The following is a 27030-nucleotide window of genomic DNA, read 5'->3' on the forward strand; positions in this document are numbered from 1 at the left end:
TATGGTACACCAGTAAACAAAAAAAAGAATTTTACAATTATTGTTTTATTACAAATTTTGAATTGTGAATTGAAATTAATTGAATTATTTTGAAATCTTGTGTGAGTGTTAGTGTTAGTATACTTAAGTGATAAAATAAGAAATTACATGTATCATAATAATAATTTTTATTTTATTATAAATAACTCATAAGTTTATTATAATTAACAAGAATTAAAAACTATTTTTAACTATGCCCAAGAAGTAGAACTTCTGCTGTGCACACGCACCTTTTTTTCTTATTAATAGCGAACCCACTTAGCATATTATAAATTCAAAATTTTAGTCGCTTCTTTCTAATTTAACTGTTTGAAAACTAAAACACAAATCATACCGTATAATTCTGTTGCTAGGTCAACTCTTTGACCGTCCTTATAAAGCATTTGCGATAAGTGTTCATTATAATATTATTACTGATAAGCGCGTGAACGGAGACTGAGTGAGACAACAAATGTTAACAATTATTACCTAAGTTCCGTTACGCTTAATAAGACACGAAGTCGTCTTTTATGTATCTTTGGCCATGATTTATTTTAAATTTGTCAATTGATTTACGATTTAAATACAGTTCTTATTTCTTATTTTTCCTTATAATATCAACCAAATGAATTCACATAATTAAGATACAATATTTATTGTAAGTGGCAGAAGCTGCTGACGAAAAACTAGTATCTATATGAATAAAAAAATATTTTTAGTTTGATACATCCCCACGGACAACACGTCCGTGCACTAATATACTATATAGCCCTACTTACACTATTGAAACTCACTAGCTTCATTATTAAATAATAAGTACACCATTTCAAGATATTTACCCATTTTTCTTAAGTACATAATGCATATGTACATTACAAGTACTAGTACTTAACGAAAGTATGTAATAAATCAATATATCTTTGTCCTATATAGGTAGGTTTACTTCGTGGATTTTATAAAATGTTTTTGTCTAATTAAACAAAACTAGTAAAAACAAACGCAATTATTGAAATTTGCTTTTTTTAAATTGTTGCCAGAAATATAAAAAAATAACTCTCTGCGGCACAGTACCTTCATCTTATATTTAAAATCTTAAAAATGTCAATTCCATATTTTTATTTCTCCCATTGCGTCGTTTTAATCCTTTTATTTTCCATCCAATTTCGGTATTCATTCTCAATAATTTTAATTAATGCCAATATATTTATCTTAAATGGTCGATTTATCTTAAATTGGTTCAAGGGCTATTAGAAATAAATTTATGGCACGTCAACTATGTACGGTGGACATCTTCCAGCTGAAATGTTGATGATGATGAACTATGTACCAACATTTTATTATATAGGCGATTATATTTTACCTTATAAAAGCTCCCCGTTATTATTATCTCCGTTTACCAATTAAATGTATAGCCTCGTACAACCTTTATTTTATTTGCAATAGTACCTACTGTGAGTTGTTTTGTGCAATAATTATATTATTGGCTAAAATACATAATGTATGTGGTAATGTTGTTTACCCACGGACTACAACAGTATATAATTTTATAGCATGTATATAAGGACAATAATGAATTTTCGAACAATTAATAAATAGTAATGTTATCAACAGCATCAACGATTATTGATTCGTAATGTAAAAATATCGACGATATGTCCATTGCAATGGCAGGAAGAGTAAAAATAAATAAACAACGAAGACCTTGAATTAACATGACATCATTGATCGAGATCTAAAATTATCTATGGTATTCATTATGGATTCGGAAAAAAATCAATGTTGAATGAATGTTCTTTTTGAATGTTGGCGAAGCTAATTGTTATGGGAAATTTAGAAGTAAGATAAAAGTGGGTAAAAATAATTAGATGGAATAGTGATTTATTTGTAAATAAAGATAAGAATCAAGAATTGTTTGTAATGCATAATATAACAGAGTTAATTCTATATTTTTAACTAAGGTTTGTTTATATCTGCTCCTGCTGCCATTGGAATAGGCTATAGACATTTTGGTCATTGCTATGCAAGTCATACGTTCATTAAATGGAATGCTGTGCGACGAGTGGCAACGGTAAGCAATAGCTAACGTGTCGCCTCTATCAATATCTGCTTCTTTTTATAATTTTTGTTTTTGTTCATAATTTTACCACACAAATCATTATACTTACAGTTGCAAACCTGAAAATGTGTTTTGTTAGAAGATTAAATTAACTAAAACTAATTATGAACATATTTTTTTTCTTTTTCTGGCAATTGTAGACACAAGAAAATATTATAAATCTTGAATTGAATGAGGTTGAATTATCACCATGAATGAAACGCCAGTCCACATTTGTCACTACATTGTTTTTATTTGTCGGCAATATATTTCTATTAATCCTTTTTTGAAAATGAACTAAAGTATTTTTACAGTCTAAATAATAGATCTATGGCATAATAATGCCATAGGCCATATACGTGAAATATTCACATAATGTATTTTTTTTTTTCACATTTTATTAAATAAAGAAGCCTAAGAGACCGACTAAGAAAAATCTATCTATTTTACGTATTTCAGTTTCTTATATAAATAATATCAGTAATAAAGTATTGTATTTAAAACCGATGTACTAAGAAGTAACCACCACCAAACAAAACTATTCGAATAACGTTAAACTTTTTTTTTATCGTTATAAATATTTTTCATACATGACAACCGTATCACCTAATAGATAGGATTCGTCCTAAGATTCTTAAATTTTTTAAAACATACCTATTGTATTCTGGTAATAATTTTTAAATTAAATTATCTAATGGATTTCCAAATTCAAAACTTTATTTCCACAGGTAGAAATTAATAATCGTTTAAAAAAATAGTATAATGTTAATATCTATACTAATTTCTGAAAATAATAATGTACTTGGTACAATACAAGAAACCTAATTTATTTTTTACTCTTCTTCTTTGAAATGCTTATATTTTTATGCTATAGTAATTTTATTAAAACTTCTATTCTATACATATACAGTTTTACGCAGAGAGAGTAAAAAATTTATTATTTACCGAATCAAAAGTTGCCATTATTTCTGATTGAGCTGAAGTAATTATTAATGGTATGATCATTAATAAATGTGAAATAAAATATTATCATAAAAACATTTCTCAACTAGTCTTTTAATAGAAATTGTCATGACACATTTAGCATGCAGTTAAACTTAAATTAGCATAATAGATCAGTTTAAATACGTATTAAAATATTTCAGTATTTAATATTTTATATGAATCTAATAATCGTTTAACAAAATATTCCTAAATAAAAATAGCATTGATAGAAAAAACATACACGTGTCTCGAACTTTTCTTACCGTTCACTTCGCGACCTCACACGCTCGAAGGTCATTATTCTAAAATGAATCACTGGAACGCATTCCAAATTTTGATTTGACTTCGACAAGAACTTTCTCGGCCTCGATGAGCAGACAATGTGGCGCCGGGATTATGAATGAACAGATTTAGGTTTAGAGCCTCAAGCTACGAAACAACAAGATTGGACTATAATATAAGCGTTATGGATAAATTGCAGATCAATTCCCAGCAACCCGAATGTTTATCTCTTTTTTTTAAATTTGTAACTCGATTTTATGATATAAATGAATTAATTAATTTATTTGATCACGGGTTAGCCTTTTTATAATTTTATTGATAAATGAATATGGACTTTTATTTTTTGAGTAAGTTCATTTTAACTACCCTATTTTATTTTTATTGATAATATTATATTGGTTTTTGTATTGTATTGTATATATTCGTATGTTTAACATACAATAATTGTATATCTACACAAGGATTCAAACTAAGAATATAACATCTAGCCATACGTGTCTCATGAGGCCGTTAGGGGCTTTAAAGTATCTAGTATCAAAAAAGCTTACCACGATATGAACACAAATTTAGCACTGAAAGAGTCAATAATACTTACTTGCCCCGTGACCGTATTTGAACCTTTGATTAATATTCGTACATGTTTCGCTCGCTAGAGACGACAATCTCGGATCTCTATGAGTCTATACCCTCTATGGCTCTATGCTCAACAACAACTACATACTCTTACTAGCATCAATACACTTTTTAGTTTTAATTATTTTATTAATATGCAGATGATGTTTAGATCTTGATTTGTTTTTTTTTTTAAATCTAAAACTATATATAGAATTAAAAAACCGAAACAGCAATATTATTTAGTTTTGTGAAATTACTTAGTGCTAATAAATTAAATTTTCCTTACATTTATTTTTATAGTAAATAAAAAAATATAGCGTAGAAATTAAATATTCGAAACGAGGGAAACAAATCGAGGGAATCGACATAAAAATTGTAGAGCTCGTCAACAATTTTCCACTGTAATATTCAACTAATAACTTTGATATAAAAATGATAAATAAAAATATAACAATGTTTTTATATCAGTACGACAAGCAATAACATTATTAAGGATAGTGTTTTTATTCTATTTAACAGAAAGACAGCTCTACTCTTAGGTAAGTTGTAAGTTAAAACAACGAGTGAACATTGGACATTAATAAAAAATACATATTTTATAAATTTGAAGAGTATTATGCAGATACCAGTAACCCGTTAATAAATGTATATATTTTTTTAATCACATAGAGTATGTAGAGAAGTTTAGAAGTGAGAGTATTCATGTGTATTCTTTGCCACGTTTATTTTGTCAATTCTTTATATATTATTGAGCTGGTAATATGATTATCTCACTCAAATAATATTTACGTAGTACAGATTGTAAAATAACCAAGAGTAGCAATGTATGTTATGCCACTTACATATTTCAATATAAAAAAAGTATTTGATGCATATAACAGGATTGCTCTACTAAGAGTGATTGTGAAGCAATAAGATAACGTCTTGAGACCTTAAGCGAAGTGGCGTCGACCGCCAAAAATCTCGAACTCGATTGAACGGCGCAAGCACATTGGTGAACGTCAGATAGGGAAAACGCCCGCGTCGATGAAACATATTCGCGAGACGCCAATATTTCAGAGGCGAACGTATGTCCGCCCCTCCACAGTATGACAGTGACCCAAATGGAGCGCCAGCGCAGTCAGTTCCGTGAGCGCGCGACAGCTTGGTTGACGTATGCGCTTGGCTCGACACGCCGCGCTCTCGTGAGATTCTATTCGCTATCGTTATAGTGTGTTGTGCATTGGATATTGCCGTGTACAATGCAGTGAGTGAGCACTGGCCGGAGCGCCGGTCATGTGCCAACGCTAGATCGTCCTGGTGGTTGACCTTTCAAGGTAAGAAGGACACAAAAAGTGCATTGTCATATTTTACAAAAAATATTAGTAACGCTAAATCGAAATACCTTGGTTTAAAAAATGATTATTGTGTTGCTATGCAAAATGTGACATCGACGTTTGTGAACGAGGTGATGAGTCAGCCGCATCTCGAATTTTCCTTTTGTGCAAATAATGACAGTGGAGAGGGCCGTGTCGGCGTGTCAGCATGTCGGACAAGGCGACAGCGACGGCGGAGCGACGTCTGCCCGGCAACAAGTATCTAGCCTGTCGCCACGCCGCGCGGCGCTCCCGGGCTGCCGTCGGCTGCGCTGTACCCAGCGGCGCTCTCGCGCCCGCAACAAGCTAACGGAATCAGATTCCTCACGGCCGAAATTCCGTTGCGGACATTCACGCCACGACCGACTGAAATAAATCGCTCGTTTAACACAAATAGCACAGCATTGTCGCCACATTGACAGGCGGACGAGTAGTTCCGCTTCTCTTTTTTCCATCTCACTCTGGTCTTAGCTCAGTCATTAAAAAGAAGCGTTTCCTCTGACGCAAGCATGCCTTCCGCAATATTATACTTAAAAACAATTTCCTCGCTCTAGTAGAGACAATGACACTGTACCTACTTCAATGAAATTATAATAATTGTATCAGTACTCGGCGTTTTCGTCACGCTAACAGAAATTTGATTCGATTCAAATAACCTATGTCGTAATGTAATTTGACTATGCAAATATGTGGTGATGGAACAAAATTATTCAATAACTTACCTTATTAGACAAATAACCTGTCTTTAAATTGGTGAGGACGGAAAATTAATGATGTTTATTGAACGCCAACTAAGTACCTAGTTATCAGCGTCGTATTTCTGTTGATATGGCATGATTTTAGCAATATTCCTGAGAGAGTGAGATGAGATGTCCATGTTCCGTGCAATGTATGTATAGGATATTACACGTATCATGCATGTGACGTCAGTCGCGATTGCGCGTCGCAGCCGCCCGCGCCGCCACCGCCGCCGCCGTCGGTCGATCGCTGAACTTTGTGGCAATGTCACTGATAAGAACAACGCTAATTCCAAGTAAAACGATGAGCACTCGTAATTACAATATTTTTTTCTACGGCTTGTCAAATTTCAATATGCACACCTGTTATGGGATATTAAAAAAATGTATTTTATAATTTTTTTCCCAATCATGCAGCATACTCACAGTAATTAATATACATATAATACTAAATTACTTATTTTGTTACCGGTCTTGTAGATTTTTCCTCTATTATTCAAACATTTTAGCGCAATTTACATCTATTCTTATTATTAATAGGTTATCCCTTCTTCTATTTATAATCATTTTTAAAATTATTATTGTGCAGGTACGTCTCGAGCGTTGTCTCTGTATGTTGTTGCTAATGACTGATTCAGAGACATGTCCATTCCTGTTTTGCCGAGCACTTGCTTGCGTTTAGCCAGAGGTCATTATACGGCCTCAACACGTTTTTTTCTTCGTCCTCAATACTTCAAACTAGTAGGTGATTTGGAATTCAAGCTATCTATTTATATATGTTACAGAACAAATCAATATTTATTAAACATATAACATAAACTTGAACTTTTATAAAATGAACGCTTCATTAATTTGGCAGGATATACCTATACCATTAATCGTTTTATACTGTTATTTTCATAATTCTAAGACATCACTTGAGTAATATTATTATTCGAAATTAATATCGGCTTTCGCTCGGATTGCGTTAATCAATATTCCTAAATATAATTTCAAGACAAATGAGTATATTCAAACTATAATAAATTGTTTGTTTAGAAATAGACATATCGGTCCCATTATAATATTTTTATACAAATTCGTACATAATTCAACTGTTTTTGATAATTTACATATGTATCGGACTACAGTTTTACTAGCCAATAAGATTTATAAATTTTAGAGGAATAGATCAACAGTTTATTTGTCTACATTATGGCATTTGAGGAATTAAAAATGACATTTACTATTTATTTCTAAGTACTCTTCCGATTAACTTAAAGGGATCTTATTATTATTAGTTTCTTTCAAAAAAAGTTGTAGATTTATATTGCAATCTTCTATCACGAGAAACTTAATCTCAATGTATGCTTTCAATAAAATTACAATAATAGCTTTGATGAAAAAATATATCAAAAAACTATATAAATACTCTTATCTACGAAGAGTTTAATATCCTATTATTGCTCGTGGGTGACATTATTGACTTCTCGTAATTATAATTAAATTAATATAACCTTAAAGCCGCAAAAATATTTTTATTTCCCAAATATACCTAATTGATTATTTAAAAGACAAACTATCTTTTTTGGGACGTAGAACTTTGAATGAGCATTTGATTATGTACCACTCAAAACACATAATGTACATGTGTACTCAGCAATACTTATTACTGTTGTGTGTGTTTGAAGAATGTAAGAGTGTTACTTCAGACAAAAGGGAAGTAACGTCTTCGTCTTAAAATTGGTGGCGCATCGAGGATGTAAGGGATGGTTAATATTTCCTACAGTGCAGATGTCGATATGCAACGGTAACCACTTACTGACAATTGGGGAAAGCGTAAATAAAAAAATAAAAAAAAAATTGTCCCGAAAAATACTTATTCCATAAAAATCGTATACTTTCATAGTAACATTGATTAAAATTTTAAACCTCATCAAAATTTATCAATCATACATGAGAATGATGTATTTATATAAGATAAAATGAATCCGTTTTTGAGCGCATTAGCGATGTAAGGTGCCTCATGCCATATAAACGGGCAGAGGTTATCGCGCGAGGTCCGGAGGGCGCTCGCCTTGCTTTCAAGTCGAGACTTGTCGTGCTAATGCCTAGCGACGATTAGTCATCCAATACATATTCCAGAACCAATGTCTGACCTTTTACATCTTTTGTATTAAATATAAATTGTTCCAAGAAATTAACGTTAAGTTAGTTAATTGCACACTTGTAATTATTTAATAATTGATTTCAATTAAATGAATACGATAAAGAATTAGATACTCTATCTGCTATAGCTGTCTTTGATATTACTACCTATTTACTTATGAATTATGTATTAGGTTATGTTGAAATTGTTTTTTTTTTTAACAAAATGTACAACTACGACTGTACTAATGTTATGTCCTATAAGGTATCTCTACTAATGAAAATCATGAAAGCACAATTGAATTATTTAAAATAAATCTAATTACAGTACTGACTCACTTTAATGTTTCCCATGTTTAAGATTTAAAGTTTTAACCAAGAAGATTGCGATTTCTATAAAGAATAGAGTGGGAGGCTGGGAGGCTAGGTGCCGTGTCCGAACTCAGAATGAATGAGTCACAGAGCCGGTTTGTCGCTCGCCGGCCACCATAACTGCGGGAACAAAAATATTAATTTACATTTCATTCACAAGTTTGTTTCATTATTATAATTAAACATTCATTACGATAGATCGAAGAAAATATGTTGTTTAATTAATGATTTGAAGGAAAGTAGTAGTATCTATAAGATTATATATACTAATTACAATTATTAACGCAAAATGTTTGTACTTTCTGTGTAAGGAAGTAAGGATGGATAATGTGATATATATTATATATACATCCCTACGCCTAAACATTTTATTTAAAAAAAAAGCAGTAGCTTTTTAAAATTATTCAGTTAAGTGTTTGAAATCAACGCGTTTATTATTTATTAATACTTATTCCAAATCATTCCCTAGTCACCATATAAAATAGATTATATCATTATACTGTTAGCGGATTTAAATTTATGACACAAATCAATTTAAAATCAAACGTCATTTAACATAAATTATGGTCAAACCTGTCTTTTTAATAATAATGTTGATCTAAGTACCGATTTGTTAACATTTCATAATAATATTATATGAAATTTAATATTCGTCCAGGTAACAAAATGTTTAATTTTAAATTGCTAATGTTTCTATGTTTAAAATAACATTTTTATTTATCTGTGAAATGGAGTATAATACATTTTAATTTAAGTTTAAAATTTTATTTATATCTTTATTAATAATTCTTTTTAAAAAGTTGATTCTTTATAATAACAGTAGCATTTTTATATTGTTTTTAAAAGTAATAAAAATTTACATCGCATATACTGTGTAATTTTTTTAGGGCGAGATGTTACATTTTTTTAAAAATATTTTTCAATTCAAAATAAAAATATCATTGTTATGATGCTATCGAAAAGCTTGAAAAACGTGGATTCAGTATAAAAGTCTACAGTGACATTCTTAATGAGAACTTAACATTTACTTTATTTTATAAACATTTAAACTAAAACAATTAACGAGTGAATTCTACTAATATAAAACGGTTACGATACGTTCCCGATTCTAATCCGATCCAACTTCGAGCAGACCACAACTGGTACTTTCTGTTAGTAAAATAGGACTACGGTTAAACGGCAACGATCACGTTTCGATACGATTGCGAAAATTTTTTAGTAAAATTGTTTCACGCTTAAAATCTTTTATAAAATTAAATTAATAGGCTATTGCATGAAGAGCTGCCATCAATTGCCGTCGGATATTGATATTTAAGTACGTTATCAGTATTCATTTTCTTTAGTCGAGTAGAATAGGTTATCAGATAAAGATAGTGAAGGCAGTTTGCTCTTTTATAACCTGCTGTGACGAGAATCAAGTGCGCTGACACTGACTACATTATTTATTGTACCAGAGAACTTATAAATTATTCAACATTTGTTGTTTAAATGTTTCTTTGGTCAACTTCATATAAATTGATTTTTACGTAACATTTGTGTTTTTATATTGATACTATTTTCACAGTATATAATTTTTTTATAACATAATATTATATTGAACCGTATTTTTTTTAATTTTGTGCCCCACGTCACAGTATTCAACGTCTTTCAATTTTTAGTGTTGAAATCCGGAAAGATTTACAGGAAACATCACGCCCACCTATATCTTTCTCTTGTATAATAATATGAAGTCATAGTCATGCGCGTCATACCATACCATAACAACCGGCGAGTAGGTATCTCAAACCATTTAACGCAAACTTCCTCATTTTTTTAGAAACTATTATTTTGAAGGATTTATATATAACTATCTTTATTGCATCATTATACATACTTAGTATGCATAATGTAGTATATGAGTGAAACATCTAATGAAAAAAAACTTGATTATTATAATTTTTCTTAAAGTTTTCTACCAAATTTTCCTAAATCGTTTTTATATTATTTTATTGTAACACTTGTACAACTATTTATAATTGAACTTTTATTTATATTTTACATAAATTAGATTTGAAAATCAACTGTTTTTATTTTCGATCGTTTTATTTATATTATGGCCCACTACTGGGTAAAGCCTTGTTCTGTAGGGGTAAGGATAGCAAGATATTTCGCCATGCTGCTCATTCGATATTCATGTAAACCTTTCTGGATACAAGATAATTTTTATAGACACAAATTAAACAAATTAAACTCAGCAGTTCCTGTCCGCTTCTGCGATCTTTAGTTAATATATACATCTATCCTCTAAGCCGTTTTGGCTTTCAACACTCATAATATCCTATACAAATTTAGAGTTGTATATTTAAATTCACTTGTGATTTGAGCTAAACTGAGTAAGCGACGCGGCAGCAGCATTGGAGCGCGTGATTCAGTGGGTGCTGGCTGCTGAGCGGTGAGCGCTGACGTGGGCGCATCGTCAGCAGCACCGCGTCATCGCTGACTCCGTCACGAGTATATTTAGATCGGAATGTGTTAAACTGCACATCTCACTATTACATTTTCCGGAAAAAATTGGCACCATATCAAAACTTTTAACGCGATTATCAATAAAGGTAATCATACAGATAAAGAATATACGTGACTAAACAATTACATTACTTATCTTTATATAAACTGGTTGAAAGACACATAACTAATAAGTATATTATTTAAATGTCATAACGAAAGTTTATCTACGGTAGTAGCCTTAAAGCTTTGTTATAAAAACAAAATGGTGTTGTAAATAATTATTTGTGTTTGGCGTATTTAAAATAACAATATATTCTGTTATATATATTAATGATATTTTTGCTTATTTTAAAAAAGGCAAAATGTTTGTAAAATATCTAGAAAAAGTAACTGCCTCGGAACAATATTTTTAGGCTATGGAATCAACATAATTGTTCGATCGCTTTAAATTTAAGCGATTTAAAAGAATCGCACGTATTTTTTATTACCTTCATTACCATGTCCTTTAATACGATATCTAGGAAAATATTTTTTTATCAACTACTGTGACATATTCGTGTGTTCGAAAGATAATGTATTGCAGGAAATCAGATAAAAATAATTTTGATATATTTAATCTTATCATTTATCAAACGATGTTGAGAATTCGTTAATTGGGCCTTTGAACTTAACACGTCGAGTAAAAAAAAACATTAAATAAATAAAAAAATTTATACATATTTTTTTATGTATATAATGAAAAATAAATTTAATATGTTACAATCAAACCAATTTTATAATATTGTTATAATTATTAAGTAAATTCATCGACGATAAACATTTAGCAGTTGGAAAGTAAGAATTTAAATGAATAATAAGTGACAATAAAATTTTAAAGTATTCATAAGCGAGCATCTGCTTGTGTTTTTTGTGCTTTGTTTTGTGCACTAATTATTATTTTTTTAAACATCCATATAAAAATAATCTATACAAAGAGTTATCTCAAATATATGTATATAAAAAGTCCATCGAAGTATGAATACGTTATACAAATTACTTATATATAAGTCATATGAAAATATTGATATACTTAATATTTAATAAATCCTTGTGAAATCTTAAAATAAAATATTCCAAAAATATAACACGGCTTTGATAGCTTTATATATTAAACTTTACTCATAGCAAAGCAGTATCCTATTTACTAATCCATGATCTAATAAAGTATGCCTAATTCACTATTTGAAACCCTGAAGCCGTTAAACGCGTTGAGATCGATATTCAATTTATAATTAGTTTTATCATGCTAAACTGAACTCCATAAATTCGTAATTATTTCGTACTTATACATATTATTCATAATAAAATGGCGGGGCAAGCATAACTCGAATGCATATTAAGTTGTCGACCAAGTAAGCAAAAGGAAATGATTGTAGCTTATGTTTTGAAATCGATCTATTATCCCTACATCTAGGCACATGAAATATATAATGCAAAAATTAAAACATACAAAGACCAAATTTTTTGTCAATTAATTTCAAGCGATAATTTCCTGGCTACGCGAACGAATAGACTCAGTATAACTGCTCCAGTATTAGAAAAACCACCTGCTGCTATAATAAGAAATGTAACAGCTTGAGTCTAACGATGCAAGGCAGTGAACTGTTTACTTTCGATATAACATGACCGATCAAACACCTGTTACAATTAGTAATAAGACGTAAATTGCACAACGCGGCACATACAAATAAACTATGATACATTATTATTATTATATACTACACGATATATATTAAAATCAAATTTTAATACAGGATCTGAGAATAAACACAATTCTAACTGAGCTATTTTTTTAAACATATTACTTAAAATGATACTATACAAAAATATATACCAAAATTGAAAATAATTTATAAAAAATATATATTCCATTGAAGTATTGTTAATAGTAATATAATTAAATAAAAAATGAAAGTCCTTATCGAGTAAGAAATTCGGTAAACAATACTGGCCACTACATTGTATAACGATGGGTAATTAGCTTACATCGCGATGCGGCGAGTTGGCGTTCCCTCAGGAATGTAGCCCGAACCTGTTCCTCAGCTGGTCACTGTGATGTAACGATAACTGTTGTCTCAACGATCATTCTTGTCATATTATTAATAAATATATTCAGCTTGCAAAATAAAAGACAAGCCTTGCGTTATGGCAACATTTGTTGTTGACATATACTTTTTTTTCTGTATTTCATCTTTGTTTGTAACGTCAAAGGTATTATTGTATTTATAAATATCATAATACCCAATTATTAAAGGTATTATTATATTTATAAATAGCAATTAAAATAATATGTTTCGAATAAACGATATTTAATCTTAGCAACAATATGTGGATCACGTGATTGTTTATTTTTAATCAATAAGAAATAATTACAATAATTCACTCGTTTAGAATAAATATAACTCACTTTTTAATGTTTGTAACCTTCATTGGTAGAAACAGTTCTATGGGCTGACGTCGTAAGTATTAAATAAATAAAATATTTCCAAATAATGTTCTTTAAAAAAAATGAATGCGATCAGCGCGATACGTATATGAACCAAACAAATATATTATTGGAAATAAAAATGACGTTGTGTATACTCTCAGATCTTTGATTATTCTGAATATGGTAAATGAAACAAACACCACTTTAACTTGTGTTTAATCATGTGCCAGGACCACGCAGCCATTTGCAACATCGTAAGAATAGATACGAATACGAACGTACAACTTATTATAAATTGATTTATCTTATTAGAACTCATGCACCTAGTTGCTATCGTTGTTGTATGACTGTTAATCTATTAAAAGAATTCTATATTTAAATGCTTTAAGTTAATTCAAATGCCATTTCAAACGATTCTTTTTTTTTTAAAGATTTTTTTTTTACTTTATCTTTTTAATTTCAAATAGTGAAATTTTCTTATCCTATTCATTTTTTTCCAGTAACTTTACGCAAGTTTAATAACCCAATTTAAAAAAAAAACAATTATTATAGACACATCAAATTGAACATATCATTGAAGATAAAAAGGCGAGGATTTTTTCGGTCACTGTCAGCATTCATTCATATACCAAGTAGAGCCGACATGACACATATGTATATGTATATATGTATGTGTATGTATATATATTTATATATACATACATATAAAAACTTATAAACACTTCTTTGTATGAAGTATGTATTTTTATATGGTATATGTTGGCGGACTAGCAAATGGGCCACCTGCTGGTAAGTGGTCACCACCACCCATAGACAATGGCACTGTAAGAAATATTAACCATTCCTTACATCGCCAATGTTCCACCAACTTTCGGAACTAAGATGTTATGTCCCTTGTGCATGTATTTACACTGGCTCACTCATCTTTCAAACCGGAACACAACAATACTGAGTACTGCTGTTTGGCGGTAGAATATCTGATGAGTGGATGGTACCTACCCAGACGGACTTGCACAAAGCCCTATCAACATGTAAATTTATTAATTAACATTAATTTTAAGAATACGAACACCTGTTTGTAATGCTGAACGCTATCTTATATAAAAAAAATATAATTACATTATCACGTGAACTCGTTGCACTATAATATAAAATATACGGCAATCGATACAAACAAAATTAATTGTTTCCTTTTAAATAATTTACTTCATTTTTGTGCTAAGAAGACTGGCGACTAATTGGATGACTCAGTGTTACGTGGTAACCTTCCCCTATAAACATTTGAGACTGCTAGAGTATAATCCACTTCTTATAACTTTTATGAATTTTGAATTTGTATAGTTATATATTAATGCTTATAATTATATGCCTCTTGTGAGTGAGGAATGAGAATGCATAGAATTTTTACTTAGCGATAGAAAAACTGATGTGTGTGCTACCAGGCGGTCTTCATCTTAAATCATTACATAGAAATATATTTTTTATGTATAATATGTAATCAATAAAATGTTGGATTAAATTTAGTTGTAGGTATTATCATGTTTAGTATTAATTCTTACCTAATTTAAAATATGTCTAATAATTATATCAATTAAAATTTCCCTAATAATCCCAAAGTTGCCCCAATGGGCTTCGAGAGGTTGCTTTGGTTCTTATAATTGTGTTGTTGTTTTCTAAAACCAATTGAGATACGCATAAAAAAAAGATTACGCGATATAAAAAAAAATATGCTTAGAGTGAAGAGTTCTGGTGAAGAGTAACTAATTTAATTATTGATACAATAATATTAGTATTAGATACCTACGTTTGTAAATAACTATGATTTTGAAATATCCGGTTCTAGTTTTTAATTTCATTCTTCTAGCATTACACTTACTAGTAGATATTGAATAAAGAATTTTGAATTGATCCGAAGATTCGTATATTTGGCTTCGTCAAATTCTTCAACAGTATTTTGTGTACAATTAATCACAAAAAAATTATGTAAGTAGATATTTCATGTACTGGAAATACATCACCACATTTCGGTTTAGTATGATACTCATGTCTCATACTATTGAATTTGTGAAAGTTTAAAGTTTTTGCTCAAGTTAGTTTATATGTGTATAATATTTTATTGTATGTAGTTAATTTTATGTTAATTTGTCTTGTATTTTATATATTTCTAATTTATGTTCTATTTTTGTTTTGAATCGATACTTGTTATGTTAATTAAATACATATATTTTTTCAAACCATTTGAAAAAATGGTAAAAAAATGCTACCTACATTAAAAGATATTCATATTTTCTGAGGTTCCTAGGTATCTATTTAGAGAGACATTATCTTCTTCTTAGTAATAAAAACTCAATAAAACAAATACAACCAAGAACAAAAGTAACACTATTTCACTTTTATAAATCTATTATTAATTAGTGTATAAAATGAATTCAATAACATTAAAAACAAATAAAAATGCTCGTGAAAGAAATAAAATTCACAAAAACGTAAATAATTTTTCGTTTTATCTTTATATGATACGTGATGTACAGACATTACGAAAAAAAAATTATATTTTCGTAGTTTGTTAGTTTTCTGATTGATACCGGTTAATACGTTCTTCGATCGTTGAGTGTCATACAGAATTCATGTTGTAGCAAATGTTAACTCTATTCTTGTCATCCTGATTAAAAATAACTTACTCATTCCTGATTTATCGGTCTCATACAGAGTCTATCTGCGCCATGTTAATTGACAATTAGAATTACATTGATTTGCTCTTAGTTCTTAATAAAGTTCGTAGTCCTGAGTCGGAAACACAGGCACGTTTTTGTTAGTCTTCTGTAAAAATAACCGACGAAATAATATATACTCAAAGCTATTTCTTACATTAGCTACTCGTAATACTATTGCCTGTCGAGGTCTGAAGACTTCTCTTGAGCATATCGACGTTGCTAATGAATCGACTCAATATATTTTAATGCTTATAATATTTGCTTCACTTCTAATTGAAATACTGCTGTTCACCGAATAAATAATTCTTGAAAATATCTCCTTGTTTTTATTCGTATATATGTTTGACATCGTTCGTCCGATTTAGTTGCAACTTTGTACACTTAATATATGATGCGTGAGTTATCAGATAAATATTTACACAAAGAAATAAGGAGACAATGGGAAGCATGTTAACATCCACATAAGATCGAACACTTAAATATATATATATATATATATATAACAATTAAACATAAAAATGCAAAGTTAAGAAAAAAGTATAGTTGGTAAATAAAAAAAAAACACGATTACTAATATGAGTACATCATTCAGGTGACATCATAATGCTATTGAGTTTTATGATCAAATTGACTCCGATGCGAACGCGCCCGTCATCATTTCCAGGAAAAACTCCAATTAGACATTATTATCATGAACAGGCTCAACCATTATTGTTTGTTTTTTCATTAGATTATGATTAATATTTATAAAAACATACTAGAATATTTAATGATTAAACGAATAACGCTCATGTTAATCTCAGGTCTACTTTATCGGTCACAATAAATTCAAGATATTAAATTGATAATAAACAAAGTATGTCTTGATAATAAAACATATTTTTAACCATACTAAAGGCCTTCATTATGTAAGAACAAATAAAAAAAATGTATGTTTTATGTACAAATTAATAATTGATTATAATTTTATGATTATTGAATTATTATTTTTTTTCGAAGTATTATATTAAACTTTTGAAACTCTGAAGAGATGAATGGTTGATTAATGCAATTTTTTCGTTCTTTTTACAGATGAATTTGGGGGAAATTACAAATAGGAAAAGAGATATTTCTAATTCTTGTAAGTATACTTTTTTACTCTACTTATATATAAACTCATTTTGATACGTACTACTTGTTTTATTTACGCAGACTATATAACTTAACTATGTTTGACAGCAATTCGCAAAACATATTGCTAAATATCTTAAATGGCATTTTTTTCATATAATATAATATTGGGACGCGTCATAGGTAACTCTCTATATGAGTGACATATTGTTTGTATTAACATATATTAGTTAACTTCTAATTATTCTAAAAAGATCAATAATAAACTATATATATCCTAAAGAAATATGGATTTAGTTGTAACGGGTTATTTGAATTGACGAAATAAATTTATTACATGTAACATTCAATTAATATAAAAGTTTGGATTTATTTTTGTCTATTTATTTATTTACCTTAACACATAAGACGAATTAACAACATACATTACAAGCATATTTTACCAAGTAACTTTAAACTAGTAAGAAATTAACGTAGACCGGTAAGCTTAGGTAGATATGAAAGATGAAATTACTTACTAGAAAAAAAAAACATTCTTCAACAACTTTGAATAAAATAAATTACTTTTTTTATTTAAATAAATTTGTATGTTTTTTGAATTCTTTGTAATAACGAAAGACGAAGCCTATTGAAATGAAAGTGATATTTTCATAAAAACCATAGCGTCACGTCGCCACGAGCAGAGCATTCAAAATGATTTAGCTCAATCACCACCAAAGCGTGTCTTGAATGTTAATTATCGGTTGAATAAACGGAAGGACGTGGACATCGGCAAAGGTCAATGTTATGTACACAGGGTTCCGAAAACTGAGCTATTAAAACAGAAGACCGGTCAAGTGATTCTAGATGCACGTGTAACTTTGTAGTTATTTTTTATCTAGGTAATTCTGAATATTAATTTGTCACTCCCGTTGACCCGTGTCGTCGTTAGCACGTCAGTTTGTTATTTAAATTCTTATATTAATATGTATTTGAATATGATATAATAAAATTAATATGAGTTCATCCGATAAAATTGAGACTTTATTGTTGACACTTGCGTGAAGGTTGGCAACGTACCTACCGTCCACGTAGTTGGCGTGAGTAGTATAAAATAATTGTTTACAAACAAATTTAAAGAAATATTGATATTCATACCACGCATTAGCTGAGATAATTTTGTAAAAACACAGCACCACCTACATATGTTCTTGTACTTGTAAGTCTCTGTCATGTAGAAAATATAGAATTTACACTAATATTATAAATGCGAAAGTAATTCTGTTGGTCATTCGATGTAAAATTCCAAGGAAGAGTCGTGACTAACCCCGAAAACGAGCGAAGCCGCGGGCGACAACTAGTATAAAATAAATGTACTGTATAATACAATTAATTAATAAAAAAGTACAAAATACACTGATAGAAATGTACAATATATGCGTAGTAAGTACAACAATAATTTTTCTATTGAGATTATAACAATTTGCGTACAAAGGTCATGTTTTTAGCTTATTTTATTGTTTTAAAATCATGTATAATATAAAAGAGTTTGGTATCATGTTATAAACTAATATGTCACAAATATACTTACAATTATGAAACGTGATATCTAAATAAAAACGTTGATTATTGTTATTCTCTACATAAAATTAATATTGAATAATACCTAATGTAAGCCACTGGTCAAGTTACCACTATTGTTTTTGTAGTCATATTATATTATTTTTTTCTTAACTAAAATTATAATTTATGTTTTTGACGTTACTACTTTATGATTCTCGATATAAAAAATCACAAACGTAATTACGTGTATTAATAAAGTATTTATTAAGTCAATTAATATTTCGTAACGGAAATAAGTTAGTCAAGCTGAAGAAACTGTTTACAATGATGATAAACCGATTCCTCAAACCCTGACTCATGTTACCGGATGCAAGTCTAATACATATTCATTGATAATTATTTTAACCACGAGTCTATTGGACACCCAATATCGACGCCTATTGAATTGACTCCAAATTTTCCTTAACGTTCGAAGAAGTTATAATATTATTCACTGGTACAGGAACGAAAACGAACTGCCTATTTGATATATTACCTAGGGTATTAATCATTTTAATTAATCTGATATTAACGTAATTTAGATGAAACCGAATGAAATGAATAGTTATTTATATTAATCAAATGTAAAGATTAATAAGTAAGGTAGTTTATCAGTATGTGTTTTTTAAATCTTCAATTACGACTTTTATATATTTTATAACAAAATTAGTAAGTACGCATTACGCATTCTTACATTTAATACATGAAATAAATGCAGTTTCTGAAACTTAAAGTACATAGTATTTTTACATATTTAGATTGATTTTTATACATGGGTCAGTGATGTTTATTTTAGTTCGTAAAATATATCTGATAGCAAAGTAGAATTATATTTTAAAAAAGAAAAGAAAAAGATTTGTTCTAGTCTTGGCAATATGGATGTGATAAAGAGCGACGCAAAATATAATTACAGGCGAAACTTGTGATGACGCGTAGTATCGGGTTAACGACACCTGACTCACGTCCTGCGCAGGCGCAATCCGCTGAAGTTACATGGCCACTGCTCGGTTTTGCTTTATTATGTCGGAGTGATAGTTTTCGTTCTTTCATAAATATTACACATCTTCTGTAAAAAAGACAATGTTTTTGTATAATTGCTGCATTTTCAAGAATAATTGTGATCATCCCTGTAAAAACAATGGAAACTCATTATTTGTATAAAAGTATAATGCGTGTTTATATAAAAAAATCGACTTCTACGGAAATACAAAGTCCAATGTTCATTTGTTATTATTGTAAATACATGTAGATAAAATAAAAATATTTGGGCTTCAAGCCATGCACCCGCGCAGCCAGTTTTAGTGAGTCACTTTGCCGACCTATCAGCGGAGGTAGAATTTTATTTATTGCTTAGCAACATGATTGTTAGGTATGTCCGGCCACACGCAAACCCAAGACCACGAATATGAATTTCTTTAAAAACTGATGTCGATTCAGACAACACTTTTTTTGAACGATATTATATTTGAAGTTGTTTGTTTAAGAGATGTTCATAAACTAGCAAAACCCAGCAGTCATTATCCTGCGGTGTATATAATAAATATAAATACATATATGGCACATATATGTATGATCTTCTAAATAATATTAATAAAGAACAGTCTTAATATATAATTATTATAATAAAGATAAGTATATGTATATGACTGCATATGCTCAAATAAATATAAACTGAAAGCTATTCAAAAATAAAATGAAGCTTGTTTAGATACTAACATATTGACTTAAATAAGCTAAAATAATTGCTATTTTTAAAGATTTTTAGCAACAATCATGACACAGGGAGGTTAGTCACCCAATAACAAATACAAAAGCAATTACTTTAATTTGGTTCCTTAATGGTGGAACACAAGAAACCTTATGAGTGTGCAAACGGACGCAGGTATTAAGATTAATCATTTGCAACGACATTGATTAATGCAGTCCCGCAAAAAAAAGTCTCTGAAGGTCGGACAACTAAATACTAAGGTCGAGATCAAATCTTCAACTGTATACATATGTACATATATACATGTAGTAGATAAACATTATATCAGAATAAAATTTTGGGCCACATCGTCTCTTTTATTAATCAATTTAAATACATATTTCTTCCATAGTTTTAATTAATTTCTGTAAAGGTGTCTCAATATATTTTCTTTAACTGTTTCTGCCAATATATTATATATAATAATATTATATATAATATTGTATAGCAAGTGCCATAATGAATTGCTACGCCGTAGCACGCTGTAGTTCTCGTCTTTTTTTATTATTTTGGTTATGTATTTTCTAGTTATTTTATTTTAATTTGTCGTATTTAGAAATGCAATAATAAAAAAAAACGTAGGAATTTCGTTATGCTTCCACGTGTTTGACCAATTTCATCAATGAATATTTTGTAATGCCCAATTGCAAAATATTTTGGATACTATTGTAATTTATATAAATTAATTTTATATAAAAATATCTATATTGTTTTATAACTGCGATGAAGTCACTAGAATGATACAGTTCTAATAATAATGCCTCTATATTTTATCGGATTAAGACCTAGTTACATGCGGATATCGTAGGCGGTATCAGCGTTCAATTTTGGTTAGTCTTGTCTTAGAATATTCTAGATTCCATTGGGAAATAAAAACTACATACATTGCAAAGAATGTGTTATTAATTAAAGAGTATATAGTTATATACATATTTTACGTTTACATACATTTAAAATTTTAACGGTATATTGCAATTATTTTAAGTGTATAAATACACACGAAAATGGTATCGAAAATTTTTTTATATATTCTGTAATGAAAACTGAAGTCTTTGTCGTATCAAATTTCTACGAAATGGCGGATTGCGAAAACGTGACTTACGTCACACCCCAACTGGTCACCGCCATTTTGTTCATAAAGTATATAATAAGTAAACATGAAGCCCTAAATAATTTTATCGGCTTACGATTTTCGTTAAGTCTACCGACAAATCATGGTTTATTCCTTATTATTATTATAAAAGTATTTTAATACAAGCACAATCAATTAGACAGTATTACCTACATATATGGAAATAACCTATATAAACCATTCGTACCGTAAACAGCATGTACTTATTGAAATATATTATTGTGTTTTTTAAAGTATTCTACAAGTTGACACATGAAAGGCTACTAAATAGTTTAATTACCGCTCCAAATATGTACGAAGTAAAATACCTAACTTATTTGATTATTAGTTGCTGTTTTCAAAAGATATATCATAACAATAATTTGTCAAAATTAAGTCTACTTAGATTTAAAAATATTTAGTGCAGCTATTTAAATTTCGATCTTATTCAGCAGCGTGAAATTCACTCGACCATGACTAGATATCCACTATCTATTCATGGCAAAATGCGCACTATTATTAATTGAATAATTGGCCTAAGCGGCAACGCCTTGTTTTCGTAATTAAAACAATGTAATTAAGTTGGTTACCATGCGCGTGAGAGTCGTTTTCCCGCGCGTTTCTGTGTTCAATATTGTTTATGTAGCGAGTGACTTTTAGGAATTTAAACCCGCATGTTTGAGGTAATAATGACACAAATTACGTGTTAAAAGGTCATGCTGAAACCGCTGTGACGATTATACGAGGCAGCGTTCGCGCCAACCGGTGAGCCGACAACAGGGGCCGAGTTGTTCCCGCCAAAACGAGCGCAGGCTGTGGCGCGAAGGCTCGTGATTGGTCGAGAGAAGCGGCGCGGTGGCGGTGGCGCGGCGCGCTGCGCAAGGCCGCCGGTTTTCCCGCGAACAATGCCAAATGGTGCATTTGTCAAGGTGAGTTCGTTCACCGCCGACGCCGGCGCCGCGCGCTCCTCAGACAATCGCTCACTCGCTTCGCGCCAAACGAAGGTCGACGGAAGGCAGCGCGGCACTCGCGCGCCGTTTCACCGCTCTGAAGACACAATCATTAACATATTATTATAACTTTATTACAGGTGAAGTTAATTTTGTTTTTAAGAATGTTACATTTTATATAAGCCTTTTTAATATTTTTTTAATGATAAATACTTCAATGTTGAATAATGTAAAATATAATCAGTATCGAATGAAAGCTTATTTGAATGCAACTTTTAACATTGTAACCCAAATATTTTATATATATACGTCAACGGAAAACATGAAAATGACGTCATGAAGCAGAAGATTGAAGACAGAAGAACAGTATCAAGTGCTACGCCCGGACGAACTTCCCAGCTCGGCCGACATACACGGGTCGGTGGGATCTTCGTCCGTTTGTATCGCTTATACATGTATTCTACGAACAACATCCAGCACTTGAAAACATCTACATCTCTGCAATACACAAGCAAAGAAAATTATGCCTCGTGTGAACAACTTCAACGCGCTTCAAAATATTTAAATGTTTTGTTATTTTTCTGCGTTCTCTACATTTAGTATTTAAACATATTTATTTTGATTTGTCGCGATATTGTACATTATTATTTTTTGTCTGAAAATATTTTTAATTGTAAGAAAAAAAACTTTTCACAGATGTTATAAAACCTTTAAAATTAACATAAGTAATATGTTAATTTTAAAGGTTTAAAAACTTTTAAATTGCGTTTGTATGCCTTATTTTTATGCTATTCAAGCACGATTTCACATTTTATATTATTTGTATGCCTGGCTAGTTCGTTTAATTTTTTTGTTATACTTGAAATTCATTAATTTTGTGGTTTTATCTATATTTTGTAACCAGGGACTAACAGGGGTTATTGGTATATAATAAAATGACTATTTCACGACTTCATTAAATGATTGCTTAAAATAACTCGAGTAAAATTTAATTGCATAATAAACTTCAATGAAAACAAAATGAAATTTTGGCTATAATTATAATTAATGTTAAACAATAATAAAACAAATTATAAATAATGATCACTCCATTTTTGCTTTATAGTTAAGAAAATTCACAAAAAATAAGCATTTATAAAAAGAGAATTGATTTAAAATAAACTCATAATAAAAAAGTGAATTTTAAACTTAAAGTAATAATGATAGCGAAAAAAACTATTTTGCAATCTAGAGATTACTTCAAATAAATTTATTTATCATAATTAATTAATCATATGCCTTAATCTGTTGGTATAACATATAAACTTTTGTGATCTGTATGTCAATATTATGATAATTTAAATTTTTAATTATTAAATGAGAGTTGTTTTACCACATTATATGAACTAATTTAATACAATTTAATTTATTCCTTAATAAACTTATTAACCGGTAGTAACCAGTTTGAATTCAAGGTACCGAGATGAAGAAATGGCAAAAAAACTTTAGTTACATAATATTACTAACTTCAATTTAAAATATATACTTTTTATCAATTTATATGTCTTATTAATGTGTATTTATTGTATGCTTTATTTTATACAACAACGATAACACACTTTGTTAATTTTTGAACGATAATGCTAATCATTTATGACCTTACTTATTAATGTTATTTCTCACTGTTCAGTTAAATACTGATTTCTCTTGTTCTCAAAGTCCATTTGACGGTTGAAAAATCATTCCATAATTGACATTTATTGATAAAATCTTTAATTAACTTAAACGCTAAAAATTAACTTCTAGAGGAACTTAGAAATTAAAAAAAAATATTTTTTATTATATTACTACATTTATATATTTAAATAATATTCGTGTAGGTATATTAAAATTATATTCTGTTTTGGTACTTTAATCAGTGTAATTACTATATATGTAGACGGTTATTCATAGACAAAATTTTAGAACTTCCCAATTGTAATGTTGCGCTTAAAAGAATTACTTTCACCCCAAAAGCGAATAGAGGTCGGTGCTCTTAGAGAAAGCATATTTAAAATCGTGAGAAATCATTGCTCGAAAATCTTTAAGTAAGTTTTATACCTATACTGTTCTGACACATAAATACAAAATATTCGTGTGAATTACATAACATTATTTTTTATATTAAATTTTTAGGCGGATAGTCAAACGAGTCCCCTGATAGTAAGTGGACACCACAGCTCATAGACTTTACTATATGCAAGCTCTTTAGGATCTACTACTTCAGTAGGAGTTGGTGGAGATACATACATTTGCAAAAAACAGGACATGAATTATATACACAAATTAAGCTCACGAAAATACAGTGCTTGTACATTTAAAATCCACGAAGGGAATCCTTTGAGAGCATAATCATACGCCAAAACTGTATGTATATTGTATACCCAACAATTTGATCTCAGCTCAATATTATAAAAGGATTTTTTTTCTCTCTTGCCATGTTGATTTGGCAAATCATTACAGGGGCTTCCAGTCCCTGATGATTTCAGTTTACTTTTTACGGATGATTAATTATAATTACATACAAAACAATTAAAAGTGTATCTGTCAGGTACATCAATTATTTCATATTATATTTGAAGTTATAATAGCAGATTTCAAACAATAAGAACTGTACATGTAGATAATTATTATGCCTATTATAATAACTTAATTGGCTTAAAACTGTACTTTTAGTTTTTAACAGTACGTTACCCCCGTGAAAGTATCGTATTAACTTCACAATAATTCTTAATTATGAATGCACATAAAGTAGAGCAATAAAATAAGATAATATAACATACTTATTTTAATTTAGTAATTCTTTGATCTTCTTATAGGTATGATAAATCAAAATATATTATTATATTTCTAATAACTATTAGTGTATATAATATTAATGTTTTACGATATATTTATATCTATAGTTATGATTGTAAAAGAAAATTTACATTAAATATATAAATAATAAACAAAATACTTAATAAACTTGTGTAGGAAGAAGTTATTATAATTTAAACTTAAAATTTACCAATACTTGAATACTCTTTCAGTATTATCATATTTATATTAAATAAACACTTTCTAAAAAACTCTTGTTTAAATTAGATGATCTTTACATGCCAATTTAGTAAACTCCGATGGAGACATAAATAGTAGTTCCATAACTACATATAAGATAGGCAAACGCAGGTACAGTCAAAATCAAATACCGTTACCTTCTCGATAAAATCAAATACCGCCCAATTGCCTAAGGGCGAATCCTTTAGTAATGTATTCAGTAAAGGCAAACGGATGCTATTATGTAATGCAATCATTAGGTACAGATTTTTTCTTAAGATTTATTATATTAATAGATAGTTTATACAAAGCAAGTTGTAGTCCAATTGAAATTGTATAACTTTTAGGCCAGAACACAACATTCAATTAAACTTTCAGCTACCCATGTTCTACTGTCCCTTACTAGTAACTCTCAGAATTTTATAATTTAATTGTTTTAGTATTACAGGTTTCATTTAATATTTAATCAATTAATTACAGGATTTCATGTCATGGCCAAACTATAAAATGGACTGCAATCGGTGACTACTACGGAGAGCAGTTGAGGAAAGCCTGATTTTTAAAGATATTTTATTGAAATATAATAAATAATATTATATAAGCAAAATGTGTTTTATTAATATCCTTGCATAACACCGTATACATTTTTAATCTTACTTATGTAAAAATAAAAACTATATCAATTAGTTATTTGACACTTCCAAAAGCATACGTTTTTGCCATTTGCTATTATATTATAACTGTATAAAGTTAACATATTGATGACGCAACATGTTGTAATAACTCGTGCAAGACAAATCGTAAAATGTATTTGTAATAAATAAAATACTAGAAGTTAATTGTTTTACTGACTTAATAATTTTAAAAGGCAATGTATCTTGTCTGCTTCTATGATTTTAGATATATTCCTTATGGGAATTAATAAAAAATGAATAAGGCAATACAAAGTAAAGCCACATCTAGAACAGTTAAGATGTAATTGTAATAATCATTGCAGTATCCACGGTAAATATGTTCGATCGCCTGTTATATCATTCATTCTTCTGATACTTACATGGTATGAGAGCTTTTCGATGACCTTAAAAAATTCGCAGTTAGTTTTATGTTCCCATCTAATATGTAGTAGGACCAGAGCATAGCTTCTATAATAAAGACCTATGTGTATGAGTCTAAGATTAAAACCGGATTCTCACTAAATGGTTACGGTGAATCGAAAGACAT

The 27030-nt window shown here is 29.5% G+C and overlaps 1 long non-coding RNA gene across 1 annotated transcript; it reads left to right on the top strand.

The window, feature by feature from the left end:
- Nucleotides 1-5100: 5100 nt before the first annotated feature.
- LOC125068469 lies at nt 5101-26416 on the top strand. The gene is made up of 4 exons (XR_007119777.1): nt 5101-5310; nt 17325-17373; nt 22516-22731; nt 26290-26416. It is a non-coding gene; the product is annotated as an uncharacterized LOC125068469 (long non-coding RNA).
- The last annotated feature ends 614 nt before the right edge of the window (nt 26417-27030 follow it).

This window comes from Vanessa atalanta, chromosome 13, assembly GCF_905147765.1.
Source record: "Vanessa atalanta chromosome 13, ilVanAtal1.2, whole genome shotgun sequence".
Lineage (NCBI taxonomy): Eukaryota > Metazoa > Arthropoda > Insecta > Lepidoptera > Nymphalidae > Vanessa > Vanessa atalanta.